This window comes from Cupressus sempervirens, chromosome 2 (assembly GCF_028749045.1).
Source record: "Cupressus sempervirens isolate cs-2001-9-10 chromosome 2, ASM2874904v1, whole genome shotgun sequence".
Taxonomy (NCBI): domain Eukaryota; kingdom Viridiplantae; phylum Streptophyta; class Pinopsida; order Cupressales; family Cupressaceae; genus Cupressus; species Cupressus sempervirens.
Genome location: NC_143119.1, coordinates 780246360 through 780266364, shown reverse-complemented (window position 1 = coordinate 780266364; position 20005 = coordinate 780246360).

Below are 20005 nucleotides of genomic sequence, written 5' to 3'. Positions count from 1 at the left end.
TTCTCCTTTGGGTCTTATTTATTATCTCCCCCAAATTATTATATCTTTCCCATTTTTATTATCTCCTATCTTTATTATATCTCCCCCTTTTTGACACTTATGTCAAAGGTTCCTAAGAATGAATTGAATACTTAGCCAAAAGAAATTTATTTACCTCCATTATAATCTTTAGAGAAGCATCCCAATTGTCCAATGCTATTTCCAATGCTTTGAGCTGGATGGTTGTCTTTGCTATAAGATGTACTAGGCCTTCTAATGTAGAAAGATTAGGATATTTCTTTAAAACATTCTCTTCATAGGCCATCTCTTTATGCAATACTTCCATGTGTGGAATGATTGCAGACTATATCTATATCAATTTGGCCTTAATATTAGCCTCATCTACTATTAATATAGCTAACTCCTTTTGGGTGTGAAGCATTGTGGAAAAATGCTTCTCACTTTGAGCTATATCCTTGGGTAGCTATGTGCTTGATACCTTAAGGTTCCTCTCCAAGCTCAATATTCTCTGGCTAGTCTCTTGTGTGAAATATGAGGAATCACATAGTTTGGAGTACAATGAGAATATGTTCTCAAGTACTATTTTCACCTTTTCAATTTTTTTTGCCAGTTCTACTTGGGATAGTGCTATTTCACTAGATATTTTCTCATAGACCTTTATTTGAAATCTCTTTTTAGACCATTCTAGTAATTTGACTTTGGTATCAAGGTCTACATTTTGTACCTGGTCCACTATGTTGGATAGTTGCTCCATAATGGGCTTTTTTTCATTAGGTACTGGCAAGCTGAATGCATCAAGGAAGATGTCTTTGATTTCTATTAATGCTTGCCTTTTTCTATACTCATTTCTGAGTATCTCCTGCTTCTTGTTCTTCTCTAGTGCCTCTTGCACTTCATTAATCTGTGCTAAGTTCATTATTTTGTAGTCATAACTTGGTATGACTATCTCTTCATCAAGTTTAGGGTCTCCATAGTGAAGTACCCTTTCTACTTTAGTAAAGCTTGAGCCTAGTGCTAAAATTTGTAGTGGTACTACATCAATGCTCAACTACTTAGTAGGAGTCCCCATAGTAGGAAAATTGAATAGAGTTTATATTGCCTCTTGTTCTATCTCCTTAGGGGTCTTCTCCTCTTCCTTATCTTCTTCCTTTCTGCCTTGATCAATTATGATGATAAGAGGAGGTGCACCTTGGCTTTGTGCTGTAGGATCAGAGGTATCTTTTTGTCATGTCTTCTACTTAGCTTGCTCCTCAACAATTACTGTGACTATAGTGTCAACCTTAGAAAATGTGTCTTGTGCTGCTTGCTCTTGTGGTTGATCACTTGTAGCTATAGGAGGTTGTGAAGGTGGTTCTTGTTTATTCACCTTTTCCTTGGTTATTTCAGCCTTTTCCTTCTATAACTCTTCTACACTCACCAAAGCTAGATTTGTGCACAACTATGATTGCAAAGTTGTTTGGTGAAGGATCTTTCTAAGATCCTCTATAGTTAATGGATTAATGTTCTAACTAGAGGTGCTAAAAATATCCTTCACAATTATAATTTTTGAAAATGTAGGTGCTACATGTGGAGGACTAGGTGGTAGCATTTCTATGTCTTGGACACTCTGTTCTTATTATTTCTCCTCCGTTGTTGCCTCATCATCTTTTTGTGTTTCCTCCTCTTCCTTTTCTTTCTCTCCTTCTTCCTCTTTTTCATTTTCCTCTTCCTCTTCATCATTATTTCTTACCTCAAAGGGATCTTATTGTCCTTCCTTTACTATTTGGAAACTATATATAACTTTCCACATGAGAGTGGATTTCTTTACAACATCCTCAATCTTATTTTGTAGAATGCTAAAGGCTTTGTATTCAGGTGCAAATTTGCTCCCATGTTTCTTGCTAGGCTTGCTTATTTGACCTTTTGTAAGGTCAAGCATTACACAAGCTAATGTTGATTCTCTTATTTCTTTCTCCATGTTTAGGCAATAATGCCATTTATTTTCAACAATTGAACTTAGCTCCTTAGGCATAGAATTATCAAGTTCAAGTGGAGTAGTCTTGAACTTGGCCATCATAGTGTAGATAGATTCTTCCATTATGTTCTACTCTTCTCTTGTCAACTTATTAAAATCAATGGTTTTCAATCTAGCTAAATATGTATTATCCATAATGTTATCACAAACATTTTCAAGATCAGATTTAGTGGTGTGAGTTACCACTCTAAATTGTTTATTGTCAGATTCTATCCTCTCCTCATCTGACTCTGGGGGTGCCACATATTTTCTTCTCTTCTTCTCTACTGGCCTCCTTACTTTGTGGCTTTCTTATTTTCCCATTCCTTTTCCACTTTTGTTGTTTCCCTTGTGTCTACCCTTGTAGTAGGCTTGGTTGGGCTTGGCTTGACTACTTTCTTCTTGCCTTTTGGCTGTGCTGCAAGTTGTTTTTGTGCTTTCCTTTTCTTAGGTTCTACCTTAGGTGCTTCCTAATCAGCACCTTCTTCTTCCTCAACATCCTCACCCATGCCTTGGGTTAATGCTAGTGGCTCTTTCCCTTGTTTATCTTCATCATCATCTCCCTCTTCATGTTCTTCTTCTTATGCCTTAGCTACTCTTCTCCAAATTTAGCTTTGAGCTTCTTTACCAATTTATCCTTTTTCTTCAATTTGGAAGTAGTCTTTAATTCCATATCTACCTTTGATCTTACCACATCATATGTCCCAAAATGTGGTGCACTCTTTTCTACTTCTTTTGCTAACAATGTTTTTATAGTTGCAAATGCCTCATCAATGTTTATTCCATAACCAAGAGGTCTTAGCCGTCTAACCCTTGGTATGACTACTTGAATGTAGGTATAATCAATATCCACAAGAAAACATACATCATTTACATGTTGTTCAACTAGTGAAATAGGTATCCTCAGTCTCTATTTCATGGATTTCTTGAAATCTTCAAAATAACTTGTCATAAGTGTCTCAAAATTGGCTCCCATTTGTTCAATGTATTCATTTACTTGAACTAAAATGGACCTATTTGTTTTCCAGCTAACTTTTCCAAAGGATGAAAATTCATTCTATACATAGAAAAATATACAAATCAAAATTGCACCAAATTTGCATTGTGTTCCCTTAGTTCTCCTTATTGCTCCTAAGTTCTCATTAATTTGTTGCAATTGCAATTCTGCAAGGTCATATGTATGATCCTTTCTGACTAATTTGTACCCAAAATCTATTGCAATGAAAGGAATATTGTTCAGTCTACTAGATTGATAAAACTTGTGTGAAATAACCCTAACAACAAAGTCAAAAAGAGGCTCTTAAATGGTATCTATAGTCATTCCTATCTTGTTCCATTTTGATCCTATAGTTTTCTCAATTTCTTCCATTGAGTCACTTCTGAGAGTTTTGGGCTAATCTAGGGTTGGATACCCTATTACCCTGCAAATAATCCTTTTTGATATCTTTATTGGGCCATCTTCTAGCCATAAACTTCCACGATGAATCCTGCTAAACACTATTCTGATCCATTTAGTCTTAAAGACAATGGGGAACTCTAGGGCACGAGTTAAACCCTTGCTTTCAATGATTTGATATTCCTCTTTCAATACTCTATTTTCACATAACCTATCATAAGCTTCTCTCATCTCCATGTCTCTAATAGCTCAAATCTTATAATTATAACACCGTCTAACATCTTGGACCATAACTACCTTAGGAGGAATTACAAATAGGGCTCCGACTGGGTCATTTTTGTATGCAACTTCAGGGATAGGCCAAAAATTTGGTTGCTTAACTTCATTTGACACAAGTTGAACTTCAAATAGCTCTTTCTCCTAAGGTTTCCTAGAACTAGAGGAAATTTTTGCTATCTAGGGTTTAAACATGAAGAAAATTTGAAACTATGTAACTTGACACTAGTATAAATACCTTGGAATTGATGAAACTAAGCTGAATCTAAGTAGAAATCTGCTCAAATGTTAGATTCTCTACTTTGAAACTATTTTTCACTCTTCTTCATCTTTTCTCTTTGTTCATGATGAAGAAAAATGGTTGAAAATGCGATCATATACCCTTATTTTGTAGCATTTAATGCTTAGTGTGTTTACAGTTGTCCACTCGGCTTCTTAAGCATTTCTACATTACTCAACTTCCATTGTCTTTCCACACTCGACATCCACTAGAGTTTTCTTTACTTGGCTTCAACTGAAATTTCCCTTTTCTTAGCTTCCACTACCAACTCAACTGCAACTAATCACTCAACTCTATTGATTTAGGTAGATAATTCAAAGGTAGATAATTCAACATGTATTAGATCTTTACTCAGCATCTAAAGGCAACTCGGCAACACTTATTCAATCTTGAAATTTTAACTTTTGCATCTCTATTCATGCTAATCTCTCCTTTTTAGTACTTACTTATCTTGGAACTAATTTATGATAAAGCTTTGTATATCAATCCCACATACCTTCTTTTACTTAGTTGGATGAAGTGTGATCACTTGATCTTTTAGGTGAAGTGATCCCTTCATTGGATGTGTTGCCTCCAACTTTCCTTTTCCAAGTCTTATTCATTTTTCCTCTGATGTGTTCAACATCTACCTTTCCTTTTCCTTTGTTGAACTCTGATTTAGGTGCCTTTGACCTTGTTGGGAAATTTTTGCTGATATGACTAGTCTTCAAACAACTGAAGCATGTGGTTTGGCTCAACCATCTATTGAAATTTCCACTAAAATTTGTTCTTATGCAATTTTCAGGGATGTGTCCATATTCCTAACAGTAGTGATAGCTATACTTGGTGTTGTAGTCCCAATTGTAATGATGTCTATGATTATTTCCCCTTGTTGGTTGATTAGGTGTCCACATAGGCTTTGATTTGCATTTAAATGCTCTATGTCCATACTTCTTGCAATTGTAGCAGTGACCTTCAAATCTTGGTGCTCTAATAGTTCTAGTCCTGTAGTCATGTGCTTGATGTCCTTGATTTTTGCACTTGTAACAGTGACCCATGTTTTTAGGTTTGTCATGCTGATGAGTGTTCTTGCTACCACAAAAATTACAAGTAGGTTTAGTATTCTTACCTTTGTCACTTCTTTCTTCTATAGTCTTGGATGATTCTCCTTTTTCAATGCTGGTGTATCCTAGTCTTGAAGTGTCATTGTTGGCTCTTGGTGATTTCAGTAGCTATTCAAAGTACTTGATGGCCTCATTTCATTTGTTGAATCTCTCTACAATCTCCTTCTCTCTTTTCAGATCATTTTGCAATTGTCCATTTTGCATCTTCAGTGTGGAGATTTCAATATCCTTAACATTTAGTTCATGATGTACATTCATCATCTAACTAAGGGTGTCTAGCTACATGTTGGAAATTCTTGCAAGCTCAATTGAATTTTCTTCCACCTATTAGCAAGATTTATCCTATCCTCTTCTAGCATAGCCTTATCTTCAATGGCTCTTTTCTTCTATTCGGTCACTTCACAAAGCATCATGGCTTGAAATTCTTGTTCAATATTGAGAGTTCTGATCTCTTTTTCTTGAGCTCTATTCTTCTCCATCATATTTGTTATTGTTTCATCAAACTAGAATTTCCATTTCTAAACACTTTTGAGGTGTCAATCTCCTTATATTGTGTGTCATTCTCAGCTATGGAAATCTCTCTTCTTCTCTTTAAGGACTTTATGAATTCTTCCCTAGCTTCTTTCAGAGTATGTAGAGTGAGTTTTATATCAATCACCTAATTTTCTATGACCTTCCCAAGTTTGCACACTTCCATTTCCAAATATTTTCTCCAAGCTGTAAGGCTTCTTCTTGTGAGAACTTGGCTCTAATACCAATTTTTGGAGTTTACAAGTGGGAAGATTTACTTTTGAGACAGGGGGTGAATTAGAAGTAATAGTATTTAACCTCTAAAACTTTTAACTGAGATCATTCACATGCATCTACCAAATCTAATTAACATAAAAGTAAAGACATGCATGAAATTAGATAACACAAGATTTTGGTCACCCAAAAACCCTCCAAAATGAGAAGGTAAAATTGGGGTGGGGATGACACCCATAAATTATCACTACAACAATATGTAATTGATTAAGGTTACAAAGTTTGACCACTTCCAATGGTTTTCCCTATGAAAGGCCTACCCTGTTAAAGGCTTTAAAATTTATTAAAAGTGACCTATTTAAAGGATTTAAAAACACTCACTTGGAGTGTTACCCTGTTAAAGGATTTAGCACCTTGTTGAAAGGCTTACAACATGGTTATTAAACCAAACTATCTCCATATGATTTTCATTCCTAATATAATGTCTAGAAAGTATTAGAATCTATTGACCTGATGACTTACAATATTTAATTGTTGATTCCTGATCCTTGTTTCACTCAGTCAGTTTTGATCCTAATTCCTAATCTGATATGTCTCTACTCAAAGTGTTGATGCTCTATTCTAACCAACTAGATTTTGCAATACTGCTCTTCCTTCTCTAAGTCTTTAAACCCCTCTGAACTTTTCTAGCATTCTCCCATATAAATTTCACTCATGCACGAACTATGGGGTATTGTCCTCCTTTTAAAGGATTCAAAACTTAGGGTTAGGTATGAATCTATGATTAGTATTCATCCTTCTTTTTTCGCTCAAATCTTTACACTTTTCCTATTGGTTGCATGCTTTCTCCATTTTTCTTATTGGCCGCATGTTGATTACATAGGGAATGTAAAAGATTTGATCTTATCTTTTAGATGCTTGGAGATTCATCTTAAGTTGGCTCAAAAATGGTTTACATCTGAGTTTGTGAATGTACAAACTCATATGCTAATTCTATGTTACTCAGCAATTGTTGATTGTTGATGCTCAACACATATAGGGATTATGTCTTGCTCAGCTCCTATAGTAACTCTGTCTTGCTCGGTATCTATACTTTTCTCGGAACTAGTAGTGACTTGACACCTATAGTGACTCGACACTTGAAACTTGCTCGGCACCTAAAGTTTACTCAGCACCTATTGAATCTCTACCTCAACAGATACTATAGCTCAGCATCATCTTGGAAAATGGTTAAGTGTGTTGACACTCAATTGTCAAAACCATTCTGAGACCAACACCTAGGTATTACCTTTTAGGGTTTTGATCTCCTTTATAAGGATTGATCTTTTTTTAATAACTCATTCATTCAATACAATTTGTGTTAATGTAGTTTTTTATTTTTCCTATTTTGCTAGGTTTTTCCTACACTTTTAATAATCTCACTTAGGTTAATAAAGCATGTCTTATTAGGTGAATGGTTGAGGTGTCACCTTCCTACATGTGAGTATCCATTAGCTATCTTGGGAAGATACTTTGCTATCTTTAGTCCGATAGATGGTTGCTCCTCATTGGTTGGTGTTGCCACCTCCTCCCTCTTCCTAGCCTATATAAGCATGCTACCTGGCTTGTATTTGCATCTCTTGTTTTTGCATCCTCTTAATGCTATTTTGCTTCCAGCATTTGCATTACTCTCTTGGAGACTAACTCTATGATGCTATTTTGATTTTGTATCATTTGCATTCATAGTTTAGATATTTATTCTTTGCACTAGTTTTCTAGGTTATTAATCTTATCAGATTCTAACATGGTATCAAAGCTTTTCTATGTGCAAGAATAGATTTTAGTTTCCTTATTTGAGAGATTTGGGGGGGGCTAATAAAATTTATTGTATTTTTTTGAAAAATGAAGTATTCTCTTCTCTTGCATATTTGGATGATCCTGAGAATCAGAAAAGTTTTGACAAAAACGGTTTTTCTCTGGGGTTTCAATCTCAAATCTGACAACAAACTTGCATATTTGGACGTTTCAATCAGTATTGCAGGTTCCAGCATGCCATTGATGGACTTAGGAAGCTGATCCAACATTTTCATGTCATATTTTGGTTGCTAGGGTCGTTTCTTGATTTTTGGAGCCATTTTTTACTGTTAAAGGTGTTTGATTTACACTACAGCAACATCTTTTGTACATCAGCAAGGAAAATGCTTTCTGAGTTTTGTTCGCAGCACTGAAAAACCATCTGGGTATCTTTTAGATTTGGCATGCAATCTATATATTTTGCAGGATCTAGCGCGAAAAGCTACAACAATACCCCTCTCCGTTGGCAGTCACAGATTTGAACGCAGTTTTGAAATGTCTCGTTCTTGCTCATACAGACTCCGATTTTGATGATTCTTGTTATGAACTTAGCTATTTTTTTGTGCTCAATCCATTAGTGGAGTTTTATTTTTATTTTCATGCATGAATTCTTCAGAAATTGCAGATTATCAGTCGTGACTGTGCACAGTTCTCATTTTGGAAACTTCGGAGGATCATAACTTTCTCATACGACCTCGTATTGAGGTGATTCTTTTTTTGAAAGTGCATGATTTTTCGAGTAGATCGCAGTGGTGCTATTTGTTTCCTTGATTATTGTGCTCAAGTTTTACTTTTAGCATATGCTCTTCATGAGGGTTTGTAATGCACTGAAATCAAGACCACTAAGTATTTCTTTCTAGTGGCAGTTGTAAACACACTAAAATAAAATGCCAAATCGTATTTCTTTGGGGGGGTTCTTTGATTGAGTAAAGAGGGGGGGCATTGTCGTGGTTGGGTTCTCTTCTTTCTAGCATTTCTCCTCTGCATTTCTTCATCATGGATCAAAAAAATATGCCCATCCTAACTCCATACAATTACTTTGAGTGGAAATCACGCATGAAAATTCACTTAAGGAAAGCTAGATTAAATGGGATAACTATGGGACTTGAAACTGAACCTGTTAAAGATGAAGATAAGCCTAAGTGGTTTAACAAATGTGATGAGGCATTTGGAACATTGTGTTTGTCTATTTCTCCTGACTTGCTATTTCACATTGAGTCTTTGGATACACCAAATGAAGTATGGACAAAGCTAGAAACACTATTTGGCATACAAGATTTAATGAGGGGTCATATGTTGGAAAATGAATTAATTAGTTTGAGTCCAGGCAATTTCAACACAATCCAAGATTTCTTCACCAAATTGAAATCACTAAGGTTGTAGTTAAAAAAATGTGGAATTGAAAAGAAAGATGAACAAATAATTCTTAGTATTCTCTCTAAGCTAAGTTCAGAATATTTTGTGTTTTTCTCTACCTTCTATGATACTAAGGGTGCACTTGGTACTCAATTCACCATGCCATCTTTAGATGATTTTGTTGTCAATCTCACTCGAGAATAGGACAAGCTAATCCAGATGGGCATTCTTAATTCCTCTAGGTCACATGCCTTGGCTGCCAACCAAGGCACAAAAGAACAACAAGGACAAAGTAGTAACAACAATAGTAAGGATGAGAAACAAAAGAATAGCGAGGAGAAGAAGGATCAAATGCTGGTTTTTTCAAAAGCAACTATTGATACACCATCTTCCAAGGGTGATAAGCCTAAGAAAGAAAAGGTCAAATGTGCCTATTGTAAAAGACCTGGTCATGATGAACATAAATGTTTGTAGAAACAACTTGATCACTTAACATACATTCTTGAGAAGAATAATATCAGTGTTCTTGAGTCTATCAAACAAAGTTCTAATGAAGGGTCTAACAAAGAAGAAGAAAATAACAAGGGGAAAGGAAAGGGCAAGGCCCTTTTTGCAGTTGCTTCCTCACCATCCACTTGGGTTCTTGATTCGGGTGCTTCACACCACATGGCTTCATCTAAGGAAGAACTTGCATTCTTGGAGCTGTGTACTATGTCTTCTATTTTGATGGGTGATAACACTCTTGTTGAGGTGTGTGGGAGAGGGTCTGTTGATGTGGGGAATGGAACATTCCATGATGTTCCTTATGTACCCTCATTGTCAACTAATCTCCTATCAGTACACCAGATCACTCACATAGGTTTAGGCAAGTAGGTTGATTTCACTCCTGATATAGTGGAGATACGTGAGTTGCACAATGATTCTACAGTTGCAGTTGGGAGAGCAGATCATTAGTCACGACTATATATGTTTTCTCACTTTGTTCCTGATCCTCCTTTGACTGTTTTGCTCACTCACTTTAATGATGTGAGCAAATTATGGCATGAGCAGTTTGGCCATCTTAACTTTCACTACTTGCATCAACTTAACCAGTAGAGCATGGTCACAGGGTTTCCTTCTACTTTGACATTGGAGTCACTTGGAATACATGATAGATCTTCTGATGGGTTAGATTCACTTAAGCAGTCTTCTACCTCCACTTTTGATGCAGAGAGTGATTCAAAGGACTCACCTCCTTCCTCTCCTAGTCATCATTCATAGGTTGATGATTCTCCTCTAGATTCTCCATCTTCTGATCCACTTTGGGCTAGACAAACCTTGCAGTTTGCAGGTGATTGGGTTGGGGATCCATCAGACACCAAGAAAACTCATTTACAATTCCAGGATGCTCTACATATCTTCATTGCTACTACCTCAAATCCACAGTCCTTTCATGAGGCTTCTAGTATTTCTAAGTGGGATACAACTATGCAGGAAGAGTATAGTTCCTTGATGAGGAACCATACTTGGGATCTTGTCCCTTTTCCTAAGGGAAGAAAACTTATTCGATGTAAGTGGATCAACCGAACAAAATTTGCAAGCTTTGCTAGAGGTGCGGGATGCTTCATCTTTTGGGGGGGTCTCTTCCTCTCACTTGGAGTCAAATTTTCTTTGGGGAGTCTCTTCTCTCTCTCTTTTGGGGGAATTTTATGTACATGGGTACCTCATCAGGCTTGACTTGCCGAGACCCATTTCTACATCCACCTAAGCTTCGCTTATGGGGGGGTGTTAGTGTAGTTTTTTATTTTTCCTATTTTTCTATGTTTTTCCTACACTTTTAATAATCTCGCTTAGGTTAATAAAGCATGTCTTATTAGGTGAATGGTTGTGAGGTGTCAGCTTCCTACATGTGAGCATCCATTAGCTATCTATTCACCTTTGATATCTCTATACTCCTATTATTTTTATTCCCTTCTTTCCTTCTCCTTACTCATCACTCATATTCTTTAACATGTACTCACTCTTTTACTGCTTAATGTCATCCCTTCATCCAAACTACAATATTTTTGTAATCATACCTTGTTCACTTCACATATCTCTATGTTCTTTTAATATGTTTATAATCACTATCTTGATCATCATTAAGTCTTCTTGCATGACTCACTAGGTTACTAAAAATGTGTTTGACCAGCACTTGCTTCATCTTGATTCTTGCCTATCTTTCTTCCATCTTCTAAATGTCCTAGATAGATCACTCCTTTCAAGAAAGTTAATAATTACTTCTTTTCTTTCAACCACATCAAATCATATAGATCATTTCACAATCCTTTCATCATAGGTAGTATGTGAACCTCTTAGCTAATCAAGTTCTAAGATCTAGATTCTTGTTTGCCTCTCACTATTATGAATTGCCATCACAAGCTTAAGCATCATAACATATTCTTTTGTGATCCTTCCAATAGATTCACACTCTCTCATGATTGTTGGCTACACAATTATTTTAACCTGACACTTATCCTTAATATATCAATTGTAACCAAGTGTCAACGATCATGTGCCTTATCTCATTGATCAACTTGGTTTCATCTATCAATGATTTGTCATCAATTCTAACTTGTCACCTATTTGGCTTCACCAATCAAAATTTTCTTGTAAATTCCAAATTCCAAAAATAGTGAACTTTAAAAAGGGACAATGATAGATAGTTCCATTTTCCATGAGAAATGCATCTTTACTAATGAGCATACATTTTGGTATCCTAATTTCAATATTATTATTGAGAAGGGCTTAAAAACTATATATGAATTCTCATCATGTGACATGCAAAATTTTTCACTAAAGGATAGTTTATAGTGGTGAAAGAAATATTAATCATAATCCTACATGGGTAGAAAAGTTGGCTTGTGGTTATCGGTAGTTCCCCATTATCTGGGTTTGAATCTACTCCATGATTTAAGAGTTAAGAGTGTAAGCAACATTTATTCTCTTATATTTAAGAGTTGAGATGATTTATAGGATAAAATAAACTTGAGAAAAATAAAGAACTGAATATCATTAAGAAAAAATGTCTTTCTCCTTATTTTCTACTCCATATTCTTGTAAATATCACCATAAAATTTCCCCCCTTCTTGAATTGATTTTTCCAACAACCACTCATTTCTCTCATTCTATACTTCCCCTACTCTCTTTATTTGCACCCTCTTTTCCCTTTAAAAAGGTTTTTTTTTTTTTCCAAAAAGATAATTGTACATGGCCATCATAACAATAATAAACAATACATACAAAGCATCAAAGTTCTTGCCTATAATGTAGATAGTTTAGAGTAGATAGAAGTAGAGACTAGTAAGGCGATGAAAAAGGAAGAAAACTAGATAGAAAGATGAAGAGGTAGAGAGAGATGAAGACAAAAAGAGAGGGGAAGAAATATGGCAAAGAAGAAGAGATGGAGATGTAAGTTGAGAGGGAGGGAAAAAATAGATAAAGTCAAGGTATGCGAGAGATCAAGTTAGAGAGATATGGCTAGAAGTAGAGACAGAGAGATAATGATAAAGAAATAGTGGAAGTTTTAGAAACAAGGGGAGAAATATAAACAATTATTATTTTATCTATATTGAACCCTTGATTTAAACAATTATAAAATAAGGGAATTATATAATATCAATTTAATTGTAATTCTACTTTAATTTGAACTCTTTTTTGTAAAATAAAATAATGGTGAAATTAATTATAAATATTCTAATTAGTTACAATTTTAAATCTAATATAATTTAAAAATTATTATTATTATTATTACAAATACCAAGTTTTCAAAAAAATTAATCACTAAGTATCATATAGAAGATTGTAAATAATTTACTAAATACAATAAAAAATTTATAAAGCTGGTATTGACTTAGAAACTATTATGCAAACACACACTCTCCTTACAAATAATTATATTAATATTATTTCAACAATAAAATTTAAAAGTGGATAATTTGAAACTAAACAAAATTAATCAAACATATTTAAGTTTTAAGCTTAAAAATAATACTTCACACAATTATATGTAGTGACATGTATTTGCCACTATAATTTAAAAATTCATTATAATTTTATTTTATTTTCAAAAATAATTATAATATAATTATGACAATTATAATAATCTCTCAATGTTTTATTTAATAATAATACAAATTATGAAAAAAGGGTAAAAATATATAGCATATTAATTATGATTCATGAATTTTATTGGTGATGATAATTGTCAATATTAAACCAATAAGTAGTTAAAACTTCTCTTTTTGTCCATCATAATAAAAATAATATAATAATGATAATGATAATAGCATTAATACATTACATTTTACTTGCTATTTAGAAAACATACATGTATCAATATAATTATAATAACAATATCAATACATGTAAAATAATTTATTGTTCACCAAGATAATAATTTATTTTATAGTAAGAACTCAATTATTGTGAAAATAATATTTGAATGATTGATAATTGTTTTAGGTTATAATTTTATATTTTAAACATAAGTTACTGATAAATATAACTTTATCAAATTAGTTGTATTCAAATTAGATGCAATATTTAGTTACGTTAATAATTTTCAATTTTACAATCTATTAAATTTTAGGTGAGAATAGTGCAATATTTTGATGCTCGGAGAAAAGCCTCCTATAACACCATTTTTAAAAAACCAATCATATGTAAAATAATTGATATTTTTATAAACTGTTTTGATTGATTCATGTTAATTCACTAGTTTGCAAAGTGAATGCAATAATATTACCTAACAATAAGATCAATATCTTTGTATCAAAATTCAAAATCATTAACTCTATAGATTATAAATTCCCAAAAGTCTAATCACTTCATTTACATGGACAAGATATGTTTGAGTATTAATGTTATGGGAGATTTGTAATAATCTAATTTATTAAGAAGAGTAGAAGATAGAAGAATAAAGAGTGTAGTGGAGTAGAAAACCAATGATGATATTAGATCTAAAGATTTATTTAAGACCATGATATGTTTGGATAGTTATTATATTACAGTTTAAATATTTAAAAATTAAATTTTAGATTTAAATATTTCATTTTGTAATTTCCATTTACCTTAAAATGATTTATTTTGATGTCTATTTACTTTTTATTACTATTTCAAATTGAAGATGAATAAGTAGGAGATTTAAAAAAAATTAAATACTTTTCTATAAAGAATTAAAGAGATTCTATTCAATAAATGCATTAATATGAAACTAATAAAAAAATCATTTACATGTTAAAATAGGATTGACTGCAATGAAAAAATATTTTTAATCTATAAAATAGTTTTAATTCTTTGTTATTTTCTTAAATTATCTTTAATATCAATGATACATTAATGATATTTTGACTTCAAGTATTACACAAAAGAATAAATAAATAAATAAACAAGTGCCACATAGTGGTTTTTATTTGCCATAAGTTGTTATAGAATATAGAAAATAAAAGTTTGATAAAAAAATTTATTTAAATAAAGTTATTATATAGTATAAAAATAAAATTTGAAATAATTAAATAAATAGAAGTAGAAAAATTAATTTTAGAGTTTAAATTGAATTTAAGAATTTTTAAATGACTTTGTTAAGTTTATTGTTAAAATACTTATTAATTACATGAACTAAATTTATATTGGACATTAGACGTTAAAATGAGACATTGTTATAACCTAGATAATAAATCTAAGTAAAAGTATTTAACCTATTAATAAATGAAATGAGACAACATTTTTAAGGAAATGAATGTTTGCATGGGCAATTAATTATTATTAATATTTAGGATGTAGGACTTTTACTTCCTATGGTTTTGGGACCACTTTCTTTATTAAATTAAAAAAATAATGATTCTAAAATATCTTTTTTTTTTCCAGTAACTTTGTTAACTTTTTTAAAAATAAATTTTATTTAATATTTCTAATATAAAAATAAAATAACTATCATTGTTTTTAAATTGATTTTTTAAATTTAATTAAATATGCAAATATTTATGTAAAAAAACTTTTATAACTAATATTTTACTTATTATTGTAAAACAACAATTGATACGGTTTAAACATTATCTAAGTAATGGAAAACAAAGGTTCATCAGTTAAACTTTTATAATGTTTTAACCACTTGATTTCAACATCGTTAAATAGTTGAGATTGATTGTTGGAATAACTATTGTGATTTATGTTTGGATAATTAATCTAAATAAACAAGGTTTACATAAATTTTAACATTTACGAGCATTATATAATGTTGTCTCATAATACGGGTAGTGTTTCCTAGAAATCTACTCCTATAACACTCAAATATTTTAGCCAATCAAATTACATTAAAATGATTTTAGTGATTTTAAAAATTAAAAAATTTACATATATACTTTAGAAAAAATAAAAGTGACAATAAAATATAAAAATACTTACATATAATTGGTTGAAATCAAAAGTTTTAATCACTAATTAATCACAACTGATTGCAATGGTATAGCCTACGACAAATACAATAATAAGTTCTCAAGATATTTCTCTCCAAAATTCTCTATTATATCTCCTAAGATCCTTTTAGAAATAGTTGGCCATGCAATTTGTACTTTGTTATATTCAATACTCTAGGTTATCTCACCACAAGGAAAGGAGATCTACACATTTCACACTTGCAACTTAAAATAAATACAATATTAAAGAATGTTCAAGAATGTGTTGATAATAGATTGAAGAAGCTAATCAAAGAGGGAGATTGTAAAGGGAGATTGTTGAAAACATACAAGTATGACTAATATGCTTCAATCATTGTTTTGTCAAAGATATCAAACCTGCTACGTGGGTAAGATAATTGCTTATATGATTTAAGTACTATCACTTATTTGATTGATGAAGAGGATTTGATCAAAAGATGTAACAATAGCACCTAGAGGAAAGGTTGAGTTATGATTATGTAAAGGAGTACAAGAACTAGTTAAGATAGTGATAACATGTTGTATTGATAATCTACTTAAGGTTACAAAGGCTAGTTACTCTAAGAAAGTTTAGAAGAACAAGTTACACAAAGTTTGCCTACCAAGTTTGACCAAGTGGATAGTAGGTGCTAGGAAAAGTCAGTGCAAGCTGAGCAAAAAATTGGTTGGAGCTGAATAAATGCTTATTATATTGTATGTTGAGTAGAAAAATGGATGTCGAGTAAAGTTTAATTGATCTCGAGCACTAGTAAACTTTAGTTCATGCCAAGTGGATTTTCAGAGGATGTCAAGCAACATAGTATGTGTCAAGCATTAGAAGCAAGATAATGTTGAGCTGCTACATTATTTAAAAGATCATGAATTCAATGGATCCAAGCTAACAAGTTTGTTTTCTTAGATTATGTGAACCAAGTGGAAGATAAGGTTGATGAGCTAGTGGCATAGAATTCAATGTAAACTATTTTGAGCTGAATTCAAAGAAGATTGAAGGAGAATTTTTTAGAAGATATGGAATGTGGGGTAGATTCATTGAATCCTACCTAATCCATCCTAACCCTAAATTGGACGATGGAGAATAAGTGGCAAAAGATCTTAATTTCCTATTTATGGAAATGGTTGGTCAAAAGCCAAGGTTGTCATGTGCGAGAACCTAGGAAAATCAAGGAAACAAGGATTTTGCTTCATCAAGTGACCTAAGAGAAAGTCTACAATAGCATGTTAAGCAAGAAGGCTTAAGAGTATGAATGCTCAAAGAGTGAACAAGTTATCAGAGCTAAAATGTATGAAGGCCAAGCAAAATGGAGGACAAAAATAGTGATATGTAATCTACAAATAAAGTTGTAAGTTGTTATCAGATCAAAGCCTTACTATTACTCTCTAACAATTGTATCAGTCTAGGGTTACTTCTTTGAATTAAGGTTGACCTAACTGTCATTTGTAAATCCTTTAACCAGGTGACATTCCAAGTGAATGGTCTAAAGTCCTCTAACAAGGCTCACTCCTAACAGGGTGATTGAAATCCTTTAACATGGTCACATTTAACAGTGTGTATTGTAACCTTTAATAGGGTTGGCCTTTCACAAGGCATCACTTCAGAAGAGTGAAAAGAGTATACTGGTGGTTGTTTCCAAATTGGGTTCTCACGTAAATCATTGTGTCAAGTGTGTTGATGAATCTATTACGTTTCATGTTTACATTTTTTCGAGTTGATTTGATAGTAACCTACAAGTTTTAAGTGACTGCATAATCTTATGGATGCATGCATGATGAATAATGTTTTATGGGTTCATTAAGCTGTGAAAAGTTTTATTTATACATCTAAACCTTGGATAATTGATTCACCCCACCCCTCAATTATTCTAAAGTATTCCAATAGAATGTTCTAGATAAGAAGAAGTTGTTGATATAAAGCTTTTAATTTTATTTTGTAATTATGGTGTTAAAAAATCATGTATTTTTTATATTGAAATCTTGAAAAATAATTTTACTACTCTCTCAATCCAATGAAACTTTAGAAAAATGATAAATTTTTATTATTAAAAATAAATATTTAAATCGACTATTATGATTTAGATAGAAAAATAAAAAATTTAATATTTTGTCTTGATTGGTTCATTGACTCTTTGACTCCAATACTTTTACTTACAAACATAATAAGTGTTAATTTGATTATATCATATTTATCTAATTCAATGAATAGTTTGATGCATCAAAGTCAAATTATTTTTTACCAATTACACCCTTAGTGAAATCTGAGTAGACTATGGAAAGATTAACCTTCATCATTCCAACTTGATATGTTAATGGAAGACACCCACAAACTTATTTAAGAACTAATTTCAACTTGTGTGTGATATGACTTGAATTTTTTTTAATACAAATGACTATTCAAACTTGGACCATGATTGAACTACATCTACCAAAATGTTGTAATTTGAATATGATCCATTTTAGGGCTTGAAAAATCTAACTTTTCACAAACATCAAATCCCACGCCCTTTAAGGCCTTGTTTGGTTAGGGAAGAGGAATTTGGCTCAAAACCTTATTATCTCATAACCAAGTTTTTGAAAACCTAGTTTTACAGTTTGGGAAGATAATTAGACCGTTTAGTTGAAATGAAAAATGAATATACAAATCCATCTTTTGTGTTTGGTTGCTCATTTAGAAATCGGAATTGGATATGACTAGGAATATCCTTTTCTTGTGTTTGGTGGTTCATTTTTTAATTTGATGTAGATTTTTTTAATCATATTTTATTATGGAACACAAGTATTATAAACAGATACCAACATTCAAATAACAATGTGATTCTAGCAAAAAAGTACAAAACACTAGTTTTCCAAATATGTTCAAATTATCAATCTAATCAATAATTCAAAGTAACATATGTAGCATGAGATAGAAGATGGAAAAAAAATATCCATGAACTAATGGGAAAGTACAATATCTGATGAGACCATTTTATGTTCCAAATTATACCATATTTTAGCCTTCGTAGAAACTTCACATGCATTTTAATTTCCATTTAATATTCAAATTTATCCTTATATATTGCATATGATCTAATATTTATGAGTAATATTTAATATAGTTATTAGATATAATATGTGAATAAATAAGATGTGATTTTATTTATCTAACATTTTTTATTATGAGCTATGACTCTTCCTGTCGCCTACATATCTTCCTATTTCCTACTATGTTTTTTCCTATATTAACTGGTGGTGATTAGAACATTATTGAAGCAAGTTGAATGTAGATTTGTTGCTATAGAAGCAACTATATTATTATTAATTTAAATGCCAAGTTAAAAGTAGATTTTTGGGCAAATTAAATGCCACATCATTGCTTGATCATCTTCAAGGAAATTAGTGGTTATAAAGGGCTTACATATTATCAATCACCTTGCCTATATGGAAACATGGTTGGTCCAACATTAACCATCACTGATCATTTTGCATTAAAAAAAATCTATTTTGACTGAACCATAGCAAATATTGTTTTTTTGGAATGATAAAAAATGTTACCTATTCTTGGCATTAAATATCTCTATTTGATATTCATTACATAACCATTCATTTTCAGGTTATATCTCTTTGTTTTCATTGGGAGATGGATATTAAGGAGCAACCTGTTTATCTATTGTTATAACAACAATCAGTTTGGCCTATAATGTGTGGCAAAGGTTCACGTGAGTTATTAACAATAGGTCTAAATTTGTGTAGTTGTTATAAGCTGCATCTATATAAGCAATAGGAGATAGAAGTAGAGAGATATATGTACAGTTCTAAAAACACATAGCATTGTACAAAAATTGTTGTTGTTATTCTGCAATATAACTCTCATATTCATGTGCATGATTTCAAAGGTGTAAAACTATCACTTTTCTTCATCACTAGGCAATTGAGGAGGTAGGGCCCACTCTAAATTTACCTAGTGATTAGTTTTCATTTGTGTGTGGAGTGTATTTAAGTTGGTTTTTATTTGTATTTTAATTACCTTAGCATTACACAGTATATATTTAGTCATAGTATACTAGTTTATATATTCAATATCCACATTTGATTGGATAATAATATTTCACATTAATTAGATTATGAGATGATAATTTATTAAGAGTTGTAATTATTTTTATTACAGATTAGTTTTATTGAGTTATTTATGTTTATGTTATTCCTGTCACTAGGAAGTGATAGTTCTTGTCATTGAGATTTCTTTAGTTTTTCATAGATCCAATTTCGCATGTTGTAGCTGCATTCATAATCTCTCATTTCACAACTATCATCCCTTGATGGCATACTACTCGAACACCTTTTGCAAGCTTGCACTCTTGGATTGACATGTATAGACCAGTTGAACTTTGTCATAAAATTGTTAATTCTTTTATTATTGTTTGCCCCAGTGTTGGCCTATCAATATCCATGATATGAATGGTGGTGTGAAAACACATTGTTTAATATGGAAATGCAGGGAAATCCACACTCTACACAAACAATATCCATGAACTGATGGGCAAGAAAAATATCCATGATTTGAATGGTGGTGTGAAAACACATTGTTAAATGTAA